Consider the following 13,070-nt stretch of genomic DNA (forward strand, 5'->3'; position numbering starts at 1 on the left):
GAATGATAGAATTCCAGGTGAGCTATTTCAAACTCTAAAAGATGATGCTTTAGTGATTCACTCAATATGCCAGCAAATTTGGAAAACTCAGCAGTGGCAACAGGATGAGAAAAGGTCAGTCTTCATTCCAATCCCAAAGAAAGGCAATGCCAAAGAATGTTCAAACTACCACACAATTGTACTCATTTCCTGTGCTAGCAAGATGATGCTCAAATTCCTTCAAGTTAGGCCTCAACAGTATGTGAATCAAAAACTTCCATATGTACAAGCTAGATTTAGAAAGGTAGAGGAACCAGAGATTAAATTGCCAACATCTGTTGGATCATAGAGAAAGTAAGAGAATTCCAAGAAAACATCTACTTCATTGACTATGCTAAAGCCTGTGACAGTATGGATCACAACGAAGTGCAAAAAATTCTTAAAGAGATATTAATACTGGATCACCTGACCTGCCTCCTGAGAAACCTGTATGCAGGCCAATAAGCAACAGAACCTTACATGGAACAACTGACTGGTTCAAAATTGGGAAAGGAGTATGTCAAGACTATACATTGTCACCCTGCTTGTTTAACTTATATGCAGAGTACATCATGAGAAATGTCAGGCTGGAATGAAGCACAAGCTGGAGTCAAGATTGCTGGAAGAAATATCAATAACCTCAGATATACAGATGAACCACTCTTATGGCAGAAAGTGAAGAGGAACTAAAGAGCTACTTGTTGAAGGTAAAAGAGAAGAGTGAAAAAACTGGCTTAAAATTCAACATTCAAAAACCAAGATCATGGTATCCAGTCCAATCACTTCATGACCAATAAATGGGAAATAAATGGAAACAGTGACAGCCTTTATTTTCTTGGACTCCAAAATCACTGCAGATGAATTGATTGCAGCCATGAAATTAAAAGATGCTTGTTCTTTGGAAGAAAAGCTGTGACCAACCTAGACAGCATATTAAAAAGCAGAGACATCCCTTTGCCAACAAAGGTCTGTATAGTCAAAGCCATGGTTTTTTCAGTAGTCATGAATGGATACGAGAGTTGGACCATGAAGAAGGCTGAGCACTAAAGAAAACTGGTGCTGGAGAAGACTCTTGAGAGTCCCTTGGACTGCAAGGAGATCAAACCAGTCAATCCCAAAGGAAATCAACCCTAAATATTCATTGGAAGGGCTGACGCTGTAGCTCCAATACTTTGGCCACTGGATGCAAAGAGCTGACTCATTGAAAAAGTCCCTGATGCTGGGAAAGATTGAAGGCAGGAAGAGAAGGGGATGGCAGAGGACAAGATGGTTGGATGGCATCACCGACTCAGTGAACATGAATTTGAGCAAATCTGGGAGATGGTGAAGGACAGGGAAGCCTGGAGTGCTGCAGTCCATGGGGTCACAAAGAGTTGGACATGACCGAGTGACTGAACAACCGAATAACCAGTTCTACTAAGAAGGCTATGATTAATCAAAATGCATCTGGCTAGGTCCTCTCCTGATGTAGACCGCTGGAATCTTTATAACTGCCTTCTTTGACATTGTGAATGACGATACCTTATCATTTAAAGGACAGAAAGTAACTTAAATTTATAGAAAGACAAAGGTCAAGTCCTGCTAGCCTTTGGGCACAACAAAACTGGCACTGATGACACATCAGCAATGTATCTGTTTACCCTTTTTTATCCAGGGGTCAGGATGGGTTTCTTCTCATCTAGCTTACACACTCTTATTTGGTGTCTTTTTGAACCACACTTTGGATACATAAGGCTCTGGCCTGAATTTGGACAGTGGAAGAGAGTAGGCTTTGGCTCAGAGTTAAGCCAGCACAAGGTAAGGATCAACCTCATGGCTTCATCAACATGAGGTTCTCATCTGAGAGAAGCATAAAGAGTAGAGAAACCATGGTTCTCAGAGCCAGACATACCTGGAATCGTATGTCTGCTACTCATAAGCTATGCTTATTGAAGACTTATTTATATTCTCTTAGAAACTCAATTTCCTTTTATTTAAACTCAGGGTAGTAATAGAACCTTCCTCCTATATTTGTGTATATATGTGTGTGTATCATGAAATGGCATATATTAATAGAATAATATATTGGAAAGTATCTGCCACCTTGCCTGGCATCAAGCAGGTGTTCAATTGCTAATCCCCTTTTCTTCTTTCTTTTCAACCAAACCAGGATGCTGGAAATGTTTTCTCTGACTCATATATCCCTGCTTGCAAAACACTGCCCCCTTTTAAATCAGAAACACAAATAAATAAATACCCATTTTGGACAAATTCTTTTTAAATCAATAAACTTCACCTTTATGATCAACAACAAAACCCAGTTGTTCCATTTTTAGCCAGTCCATAATTGTTACTGCGTGATCTGGAAGAGAGGTGGGTATTTTGCTGAAATACAAATGTTGTAGGTGCTTTGAGTGCATGAATAATACATATCCTGTTACTACCTGTCTGCTAGAAAAATGTCATTTTTAGGATTTGGGGAATAATAAAAAGGTACAGGTATTGATAATGAATAAACCTCTTTCCAATTTGATGTATATCATATTATGTTCCCTTTTGCTTGATGTTATACATTTTCTTTGTTTGAAAAATAGAGATCATTTTATAGGTAGTAACACTTTGGCACAGTGTTTGTCAAAAGAAGGGGCTTGTTTATGTCTCTTTTGTCTGTATTTAGACAGAAGGCCCTCAAGGATCTTGGGCTATTTTGTAATCTTTCCTCTTACTTAGCATAGTGCTGGTTACACAGGAAGTAAATTTTCAGTGATTAGAACTGAATGAGTCAGAACACAGAATTATGACCAAGAATAAAAGAGCAGGATGAGTCAGAGAGGAGTGAGAGGAGCCAGAGTTTGAATGAGAAAGTAGGAGGAAGAAAAAGGAGAGACTAATGTGTAGAGACTGCAACTGCTCTGGGGGTGGCCGCTGTTTGGAGAAACAGACATACTGGAATCCAACAATCCATGTCTGAAACATCAGCCAAAAAAATCCTGTCTTATGCTGTGCTGTGAAAGTAGAGGAGGACCTCATCCTATACATTTGCCTTTTCATATTAGTCTCCTCACTGCCTTTGGGGCTTTGCTCAAGTATCAGATTACCAATTAGTTCTGTGACAGCCCCACCCCTCAATCTATCCTTGGATTCCCCATAACTTTCATTATTTTTGTTTTTCTCCATGGCACTTATCATCATCCACCATATAAATGTTACTTATTTGTTGGTGTTGTTCAGTTACTCCGTTGTGCCCAACTCTTTGCGACCCCATGAACCACAGCATGCCAGGCCTCCCTGTCCATCACCAACTCCCAGAGTCCATCCAAACCCATGTCCATTGAGTCCATGATGCCATCCAACCATCTCATCCTCTGTCGTCCCCTTCTCCTCCTGCCCTCAATATTTCCCAGCATCAGGGTCTTTTCAAATAAGTTGGCTCTTCACACCAGGTGGCCAAAGTACTGGAGTTTCAGCATCAGCATCAGTCTTTCTAATGAACACCCAGAATTGATCTCCTCTAGGATGGACTGGTTGGATCTCCTTGCAGTCCAAGGGACTCTCAAGAGTCTTCTCCAACACCATAGTTCAAAAGCATCAATTCTTCGGCGATCAGCTTTCTTTATAGTCCAACTCTCACATTCATACATGACTACTGGGAAAACCATAGCTTTGACTAGACAGACCTTAGTTAACAAAGTAATGTCTCTGCTTTTTAATATGCTATCTAGGTTGGTCATAACTTTCCTTCCAAGGAGCAAGTGTCTTTTAATTTCATGGCTGCAATCACCATTTGCAGTGATTTTGGAGCCCAAAAGAATAAAGTCAGCAATTGTTTCCACTGTTTCCCCCTCTTCCATGAAATGATGGGACTGGATGCCATGATCTTTGTTTTCTGAATGTTGAACTTTAAGCCAACTTTTTCTCTCCTCTTTCACTTTCATCAAGAGGCTCTTTAGTTCCTCTTCACTTTCTGCCATAAGGGTGGTGTCATCTGCATATCTGAGGTTATTGATATTTCTCCTGGCATTCTTGATTCTAGCGTGCTTCTTCCAGCCTAGCGTTTCTCATGATGTACTCTGCATATAAGTTAAATAAGCAGGGTGACAATATACAGCCTTGACGTGCTCCTTTTCCTATTTGGAACCAGTCTGTTGTTCCATGTCCAGTTGTAACTGTTGCTTCCTGACCTGCATACAAGTTTCTCAAGAGACAGGTCAGGTGGTCTGGTATTCCCATCCCTTTCAGAATTTTCCACAGTTTATTGTGATCCACACAGTCAAAGGCTTTGGCATAGTCAATCAAGCAGAAATAGATGTTTTTCCGGAATTCTTTTGCTTTTTCCATGATCCAGCAGATGTTGGCAATTTGATCTCTGGTTCCTCTGCCTTTTCTAAAACCAGCTTGAACATCTGGAAGTTCACGATTCATGTATTGCTGAAGCCTGGCTTGGGGAATTTTGAGCATTACTTTAGTAGTGTGTGAGGTGAGTACAATTGTGTAGTAGTTTGAGCATTCTTTGCCCTTGCCTATCTATGGGATTGGGATGAAAACTGACCTTTTCCAGTCCTGTGGCCACTGCTGAGTTTTCCAAATTTGCTGGCATATTGAGTGCAGCACTTTCACAGCATCATCTTTCAGGATTAGTGCGCTACAGTTCATGGGTTTGCAAGAGCTGGACATGACTAAAAAGACAGCATGCATCCATGCACGCACTGTAAAGATACCAGCTATGTAGAAAAAAGGACATCATCTACTTTGAACCCATGGTGTATTGGAGTCAGCAGTTCAGCTCACAAGAGCCAATTCTTAAACTTTCAGAAATCCTGAGCCAGTTGTTAAACATCCATTACTAAAAATGAAATTATACAAACTTTCAATTAAATATATTGAAACAAAGATGATAAGGATTCCAAACATGTTTTACTGCATTTTGCTATTAGCTCTACTCTTGAGCAGATTTGTATTTATTATCTCTGTGTTGTGGAAACAATTTGGAATGAAGTCATGCACAATCTCTTCCCCAAACCCTGGATTCAATGACGACATGTTGATAGCGAGATGTCAGCTACGTTTGAAGTATTTACTGCATGGAAATTGGCACGCACTAGGAATCATGTGGGCTTCCCTGGTGGCTTAGATGGTAGGGAATCCACCTGAGATGCGGGAGACCTGGGTTCAATCTGTGGATTGGGAAGATCCCCTGGAGGAGGGCATGGCAACCCACTCCAGTATTCATGCCTGGAGAATCCCTATGGACAGAGGAGCCTGGTGGGCTACCGTCCATGGGGTCACAAAGAGTCAGACATGAATAAGCACAGCGCAGCACAGGAATCATGTGCCTCCTGTCCAAAAAGCTAGTCATTCAGCGTTTTCTTGCATATCACTGCTTTGAGCCCAGAGACCTAATAGTTTGAGGGTCTGAAGGCTGAGTTTGTCAGGTTTGGCACACAGAGTAGACCTTCGTCATAACTGTAGTTACTCAATACATTTTAAATGCTTTTATTATATTTTGGTAAGTCCCTTAGGTGCATTAGAGTCCAAAATGGCTCTCCCACCTCCCACGCCACTAGGCACAGGTGTGTGACCTAAGAAGGGGGTGCTGCCTGGAATCTCTCTTGCTTGCAGTGTTGGCGGAGTGTGGGGGAGGGGTGTGGAGAGTCAGGGGCAGTGGTGGGGCTGCTCCTATGGTACCCTTCTGGGTCTCCTAGGCTGTGAAAACTGTGCTGTCTGTTGTGCCTTGTGATGGGTAGATCACACATTCAGGGTACTAAATGGGTGATCTGGTTCTTATTCAGGGCTAATCAACCTTGGAGCTGAGCCTCAGCCTGATTTTCTGACTGTGTGCTTCTGGAGATTTTGTGATCTTCCTCTTTCATCCAAATATCTTCAGCATGAAATAACTAGATGGCTTTTGAGGTTTGAAACAAAGGGCCCATTAATGTAGCAGCTTATTTCTGTTTTAGCCCATCATAAGTGAAACTATAATTGTTTAAACTTTGACATTATAGAACAAAAATTACGTGGCATAGATTAAAATCTATATTACAAATTTATTTATATTTTTATAAAAATGTTGAAAAGTGTAAATGCACTTATTACCCATGACTCATCACTACTAACACAAAATTTCTTCCTTTCTCTTTTTGTTCACAGTATACATTCTTATAAGAGCAAGCTCACACTGTTTATGTTGTCTTGCATTATATGACATTGGTGGCATTAGTCATATGTATTTAATAAGCATTACCTGCATTTGTCTTTCTAAATCAAAATTTTATTATAGACATTCTTTTGAATCTGTTTCTTCTGAAGCTTTGCTAAGGTTTTGATTCAGGGAAAGACAATCATGTTCTGGAATAAGCATGGCCTTTGGAATTCATTTACTCTTTCATTCAGGTATTTAATAAATGATTATTGAGTATACACCATGTACAAGGCACTGTTAGTAAGTGATAGAGATACAATAGTGAGCACATAGAAAAAAAAATCCTTGCCCTCAAGGAGAGTATATTTTGATGGGGAGATAGACAATATAGCTAGTGAACGTGTACATTAGCCTGTGTGGTAAAGGTGATAAGGTACTATGGAGAAAAATAAAACTGAGCAGGGAAGGTGGGAAATGCTGGGAGTAGGGAAAGTATGTTTAATTCTAAGCAGAGTAGTTAAAGTAGGACTCATTTTTTTGCAACTCCACTCCTGGGCATATGTCTGGGCATAATTCAAAAAGATACACACACCCCAGTGTTCACTGAGGCAGTATTTATAATAGCTATGACATGAGGCAACCTAAATGTCCAGCAACAGATGAATGGATAAAAAATGGTACATCTATACAATGAAATATTACTCAACCATGAAAAAGAATGAAATGTCACTTGCAGCAACATGGATGGACCTAGAGATTATCATACCAAGTGAAATAAATCAAACAGAGAAAGACACATATCGTATGATATCACTTATATGTGGAATTTAAAAAAGTGATACAGGTGAACTTGTCTACAAAACAGAAACAGACTCAGGGACCTGGAAAACAAACTTGTGATTACCAAGGGGAAACATGAGGGTGGGGGGGGTATAGATTAGTAGGTTAGGATCAACATACAAGTGCAATATATAAAACAGATAATCAACACAGATCTACTGTATAGCAGAGGAAACTCTACTCAATACTCTGTGTGTGTTCATCGCTGAGTCGTGTTTGACTCTTTGTGATCCCCATGAACTGTAGCCCACCAGGCTCCTCTGTCAGTGGGACTCTCCAGGCAAGAATACTGGAGTGGATTTCCATGCCCTCCTCCAGGGGATCTTCCCAACCCAGGGATCAAACCCAAGTCTCTTACATCTCCTGCATTGGCAGACAGGTTCTTTACCACTAGTGCCGCCTGGGAAGCCCACTCAATACTCTGTAATAACCTATATGGGAAAATAATCTGAAAAAGAATGGATACATGTATATGTATAACTGGATCACTTTTTGTACACCTGAAATTATCACAACATCATAAATCAATTATAGTCCAACTTAAGATAAAAAATATTTTAAATAATAAAATAGGACTTGCTGATAATGTGACAATTGAGTCAGGACTTAAAAGAGTTGCTGAGGAAAAGCCTTCCAGGCAGAGAGAAGCTGGTAGAAAGGTCTGGGGTAGGATCTTGTTCATCATATTTGAGGAACACTGAGAAGGCCAGTGTGCCTGAAGTAGAATCAGCAAAGGAGAGAATAGTAGTAAATGAAGGTGAAAGAGAGGACTCAGAGAGTTTGGATCATTTAGGATAGTTGGCCCCTACAAGGAGTACAGCTTTTACATTGAGTGAATTGGAAAAACAGTTGGATTATTTTGAGCCAGAAGAGAAACATGATTTCAATTGTGTTTTAAAAGCATCAGTCTGACTTCTGCTATTCAAAGTGTTATCTATGAACCAGGAACATGGTCATCACTTGGAGCATGTCAGAAATGGAAACTCTCAGGCCCCACCCCAGATCTTCTAAACCAGCATCTGTCTTTAACAAGATCCCCAGGTGATGTGTATGCACAATACAGCTTGAGAAACAGTAATGCAGACTGAGGAGGAGGGTAAGAGAAATATCCAGTGACCAGTAAAAGGCTCTTGCTAAACTTGTGGAAGAAGATGATACCAGCATGGGCCAGGATAGTGTCAGTGGAGGGGGAGAGAAGAAAAACTGAGTGTGAGTTGTAAGAGAAAGGACAAACCAAGACTGACTTCATAGATTTTGCTGATGCAAGTAGAAGGATGGAGCTCTCATTACCTGAGTTGGGGAAAGAAAACAAGTGGAGATTTGTCAAATTATGTTTGAGATGCGTGAAGGTTAATTACAAGTGCTTACTTGGAGAATGTTTTGGACATGATTAACATTTAAATTGGTAAACTTTGGATAAAGCAGATTGCCCTTCATAATGTGTGGGCTTCATCCAATCAGTTGAAGGGAATAAAACAAAAGCACTAATTTCCCCCAGCAAGAGGGAACTCTCCAGTAGACTGCCTTCAGACTTTTCTGAACAGTTGACTCTGGATATCTGCCTGTTAGCCCACACTGCATATGTGAATTTGCCAGCCTCCATAATCATGTAAGCCCATTTGCCAATTCCTTATAATAAATTTCCTTTTGGTTCTGTTACTCTGGAGAGCCCTAACTAGTACAAGATATTAAACAGTTATGTAAGTTTAAATTTTAGGGAAAAAAATAGGTCTCTGAACATTAAAATAATTGAGAATCACCAGCATAATATAAAGTCATTGGATTAAATAAAATTACTAAGGAAGTGAGGTAGATAGAAAAGGGAAGAAGTCAAAAGGACTAAATTTTAGGGCCCTTCAATGTTAAGAGGTCAGAGAGGAAAGAAGAAATTAGCAAAAGCTGAAAAGGAGAGGTCAAGGAAGAGAAAAAACAAAAACGAAAAGCAAACATGTGAATGTGATACCTGGAAGAAAAGTGAAGTGTTTCAACAAAGAGGTTGTGAGTAATGTGTCTAATGTTATTGATAAGTGAAGTAAGATGAATACTGAGGATTACACACATGGAAATGGAGGTCGCAGATGACCCTGATGTGCTCAGTGTCCATGCAGAGGTGGAACCATGGAAAACCCGACTGGAGTGAGTTTAGGGGAGAGTGGGAGAAGGAATGATTAGTTAAATGTGTGTGTATGAATATTTTATTTATTTTAAAATTATTTTTAAAATCAATGACTTTTTATAACAATAGTGGTTTTGCAGAAAAATTGAGAAATACAGAAAATTCTATTATACTTAACTCATAATTTCTCCTAATAATAACATCCTGAATTAACGTGATAAATTTGTTACAATTTATGAACCAATATTGATACATTATTTTTTATAGCATTTTATTCATTTATTTTTGACTGCACTGGGTCTTCGTTGCTGCACATGGGCTTTTCTTTAGTTGCAATGAGCAGGGGCTACTCTTCTGTTGCTTCGCTCAGGCTTCTCACTGTGGTGGTTCCTTCTGTTGTGGAGCACAGGCTCTAGGGGTATGGGCTTCAGTAGTTGCTGCATGCAGGCTCAGGAGTTGTGCCTCACAGGCTTAGTTGCCTTAAGGTAAGTGGGATCTTCCCTGACGAGAGACAAAACTTGTGTCCCCTCCATTGCAAGGCAGATTCTTAACCTCTGAACCACCATGGAAGCCTCGAAACATTATTCTGAATTAAAGTCCATACTTAACATAGAGGAGAGTGGAAAATTTGGCTTAAAGCTCAACATTCAGAAAACTAAGATCATGGCATCCAGTCCCATCACTTCATGGCAAACAGATGGGGAAACAGTGGAAACAGTGGCTGACTTTATTTTTTGGGGCTCCAAAGTCACTGCAGATGGTGACTGCAGCCATGAAATTAAAAGATGCTTACTCATTGGAAGGAAAGTTACGACCAACCTAGATAGCATATTCAAAAGCAGAGACATTACTTTGTCGACAAATCTCCATCTAGTCAAGGCTATGGTTTTTCCAGTGGTCATGTATGGATGTGAGAGTTGGACTATAACGAAAGCTGAGTGCCAAAGAATTGATGCTTTTGAACTGTGGTGTTGGAGAAGACTTTTGAGAGTCCCTTGGACTGCAAGGAGATCCAACCAGTCCATCCTAAAGGAGATCAATGCTGGGTGTTCATTGGAAGGACTATGTTGAAGCTGAGACTCCAATACTTTGGCCATCTGATGCAAAGAGCTCACTCATTTGAAAAGACCCTGATGCTGGGAAAGGTTGAGGGCAGGAGGAGAACAGGACGACAGAGGATGAGATGGTTGGATGGCATCACCGACTCAATGGACATGAGTTTGGGTGAACTCCAGGAGTTGGTGATGGACAGGGAGGCCTGGTATGCTGTGGTTCATGGGGTTGCAAAGAGTCAGACATGACTGAGTGACTGAAGTGAACTGAACTGAACATTAGGGTTCACTCTGTATAGTATAGTTTCATGAGTTCTGACAAGTGAATAATGGGTCAATCCACAGTTAGGGTGAAACTTCTGAATCACAGATCAACTGCTTACTAAGCTATGTGACCTTGAATGAGTGACTTCAAACATTGAATCTCTATAAATTATTATGCTTAAATAAGGTAAAATAGATGAAAATGCCTACCATAATTAATGACATCATTTAGTGTTAATACCCTTCCACTCTCTTTTGAATGGAAACCAGGAGGTCTTGCCAAATACTTGCAGTTTTGTTAAAATGCAACATTGCAGTTTTATAATAATTTAAATGTTTCCAGCTTAATGTGATTTTTTTTTCATCTCAGGACATCTATCTTTCCCATATAACTGTTTAACTACCATAATTGTTAATATTTGGTCCAGATGAGTGTTGGTTCCAAGTGATGAAGAGGCAAGTCATCAGTTCATCTTTATATGGGTCAGTTAGTTCTACAATAAGAAATATAGTTACATTGCCACAGATAACACATGTCACCAGCCCTGGCCATCCATCTCTTGTGGACTGACCGGCCTCGGCCTGAGCATGCAGATATCCCAGTGCAATTTTAATCACTTTTAGAAAAACAACTAATGCCATAAGACTTTCAGGTGGTTTAATACATTTTTAAGCAAAAACTATTTCCCATTAGAGGTTTTGGTAGAAGGAGTTTTAACCCTGTATGGAAGGTTAATTAGACAAACTGTAAGGACCCTTTCAGCCTGATTCTTAAATTTATTTAAGAGCTAGTAAAATAAGTATGAGATTCTGGAGTCAAAGAACAATACTCTTATGGGAGAAAAGAGCATAGACTGTTGAAAGGAAGTCTGTTTGAAAAGTTGAAATTTTGATGGGCTTCATAGAGCAGAAGGAAGGTGAATATTTCTCTAAGCTCTACTAGAAGGAGATTTGTTTTTTTTTTTTTTTCTGGAAGGTATAATGATCACTCCATGGAATCAATTTTTTTATAAGATAGTACTTTAGGAAAATATCTAGTTTGTGGAACTAATGACTAAGATGAGCTGAAATGGATTGGTTCAGTAAGAACATAGAAACATTGTTTTCCTCAGTTTTTCTGAAAAGTGCATTAATTATAACCTGTCCTTTTGAATTTTTGGTGGAAGTCTGATGATACTTCCGGGGTCTCAGACTGACAATGAGTTCTGGCATGGAGGTGGAGTTCACTAAGAGTGGTGAGTATGTTAGTAAAGGTGGTGGTAGAGGCTCAGAATGAGACATCTACCACGTAGAATAAATTGTCAGCAGCAGTTATTATAGCTGCCCAGAGTGGGACAAGGGAGGATTAAAGTGGGTATAATTTCAGAACTGTGGATTAGAGCTTCAGATAAAGAGTAGGTAAGACTTAGGATCAGGTTAACAAGATCAGGGTAAAGGAAGTCAGGAAAAGCAAAGCCAACGACATGCCCAAGAGAACGCAAGGATGAGACCAAACCTTCTAGTTCAGCCGGGTTGTTTCATTTTGAGTGACTGTCCTGGTTTCAGAGACAGAGCCATCGACCAGATAACTCTTTACGGCCCTCACATAATTGTTTCCATTTACTCAATCATTCATGTAACATCTTCATTAGTTTTAGTGTATTCAACTAACACTATATGATTAGCTACTTAGTATATTTTTATATAGATTTTAAAAACCATGAACTTTATGTCTGTATTCTTTAAAAGGGAATTTTTTTATCACTATTTAAAATGTGGAAACTTTTTATTATAAAAAGAAAGCTAACTATAAATATAATGGAAACAAAGCAATGTTAATTAAATATCTCATTACTCTTTCCTGCATCTTTCCAGATTCTGATATTGATATCCATTATCTCTTTATTAAATGGAAGATTACCCTAGTATTGGATCACTGATTGAGTAGTATCAAATTGAGTCTTCCTTTCTAGTTGGAAGGGCTGAAGGAAAACAGAAAAAGGCATGATAACTTTTTCACTATTTGATTCAATGTTATTTATTGCCTGTTCTAGGCATGATATGAAACCTTCTCACATAGCACCCCAAATCATCACATTTACAACTCAAATTTATTTTAAATGTCATATTTGGGGAGACACTGTGTGAGTGAGTGTGTTAGTCACTCAGTCGTGTCCGACTCTCTGTGACCCCATGGACTGCAGCCCACCAGGCTCCTCTGTCTGTGGAATTCTCCAGAGAAGAATACTGGAGTGGGTTGCCATTTCCTTCTCCAATGTAAATTCTAATAGTAGTAGTTTTGTTGCTAAGTCATGTCTGACTCTTGTGACTCCACAGACTGTAGCCTGTCAGGTTCCTGTCCATCAGATTCTCCAGGCAAGTATACTGGAGTGGATTGCCATTTCCTTTTCCAGGGGAGATACTGCTCTAGAATAAAATTTCTAAAATCTAGAGAACAATTTCCAAGCCTTAGTGTATAGACTTCTGTTGATCTATCAAAGGATTGATGATGGTCCATATTGAAATAAATTTTAAAAATAGGGTAATATGTGAATTTTCTTAATGTTAAAATTATTCAATTTATGATTGCTATGAGATTAACCTTATTTTTTAATTGTAAAATGTTTATTGATATGAAATGACAATAATAATAGAGGATTAATTTTATTCTGTTTTTATGTTA

This window comes from Bos indicus x Bos taurus, chromosome 1 (genome assembly GCF_003369695.1).
Source record: "Bos indicus x Bos taurus breed Angus x Brahman F1 hybrid chromosome 1, Bos_hybrid_MaternalHap_v2.0, whole genome shotgun sequence".
NCBI classification, from domain to species: Eukaryota; Metazoa; Chordata; class Mammalia; order Artiodactyla; family Bovidae; genus Bos; species Bos indicus x Bos taurus.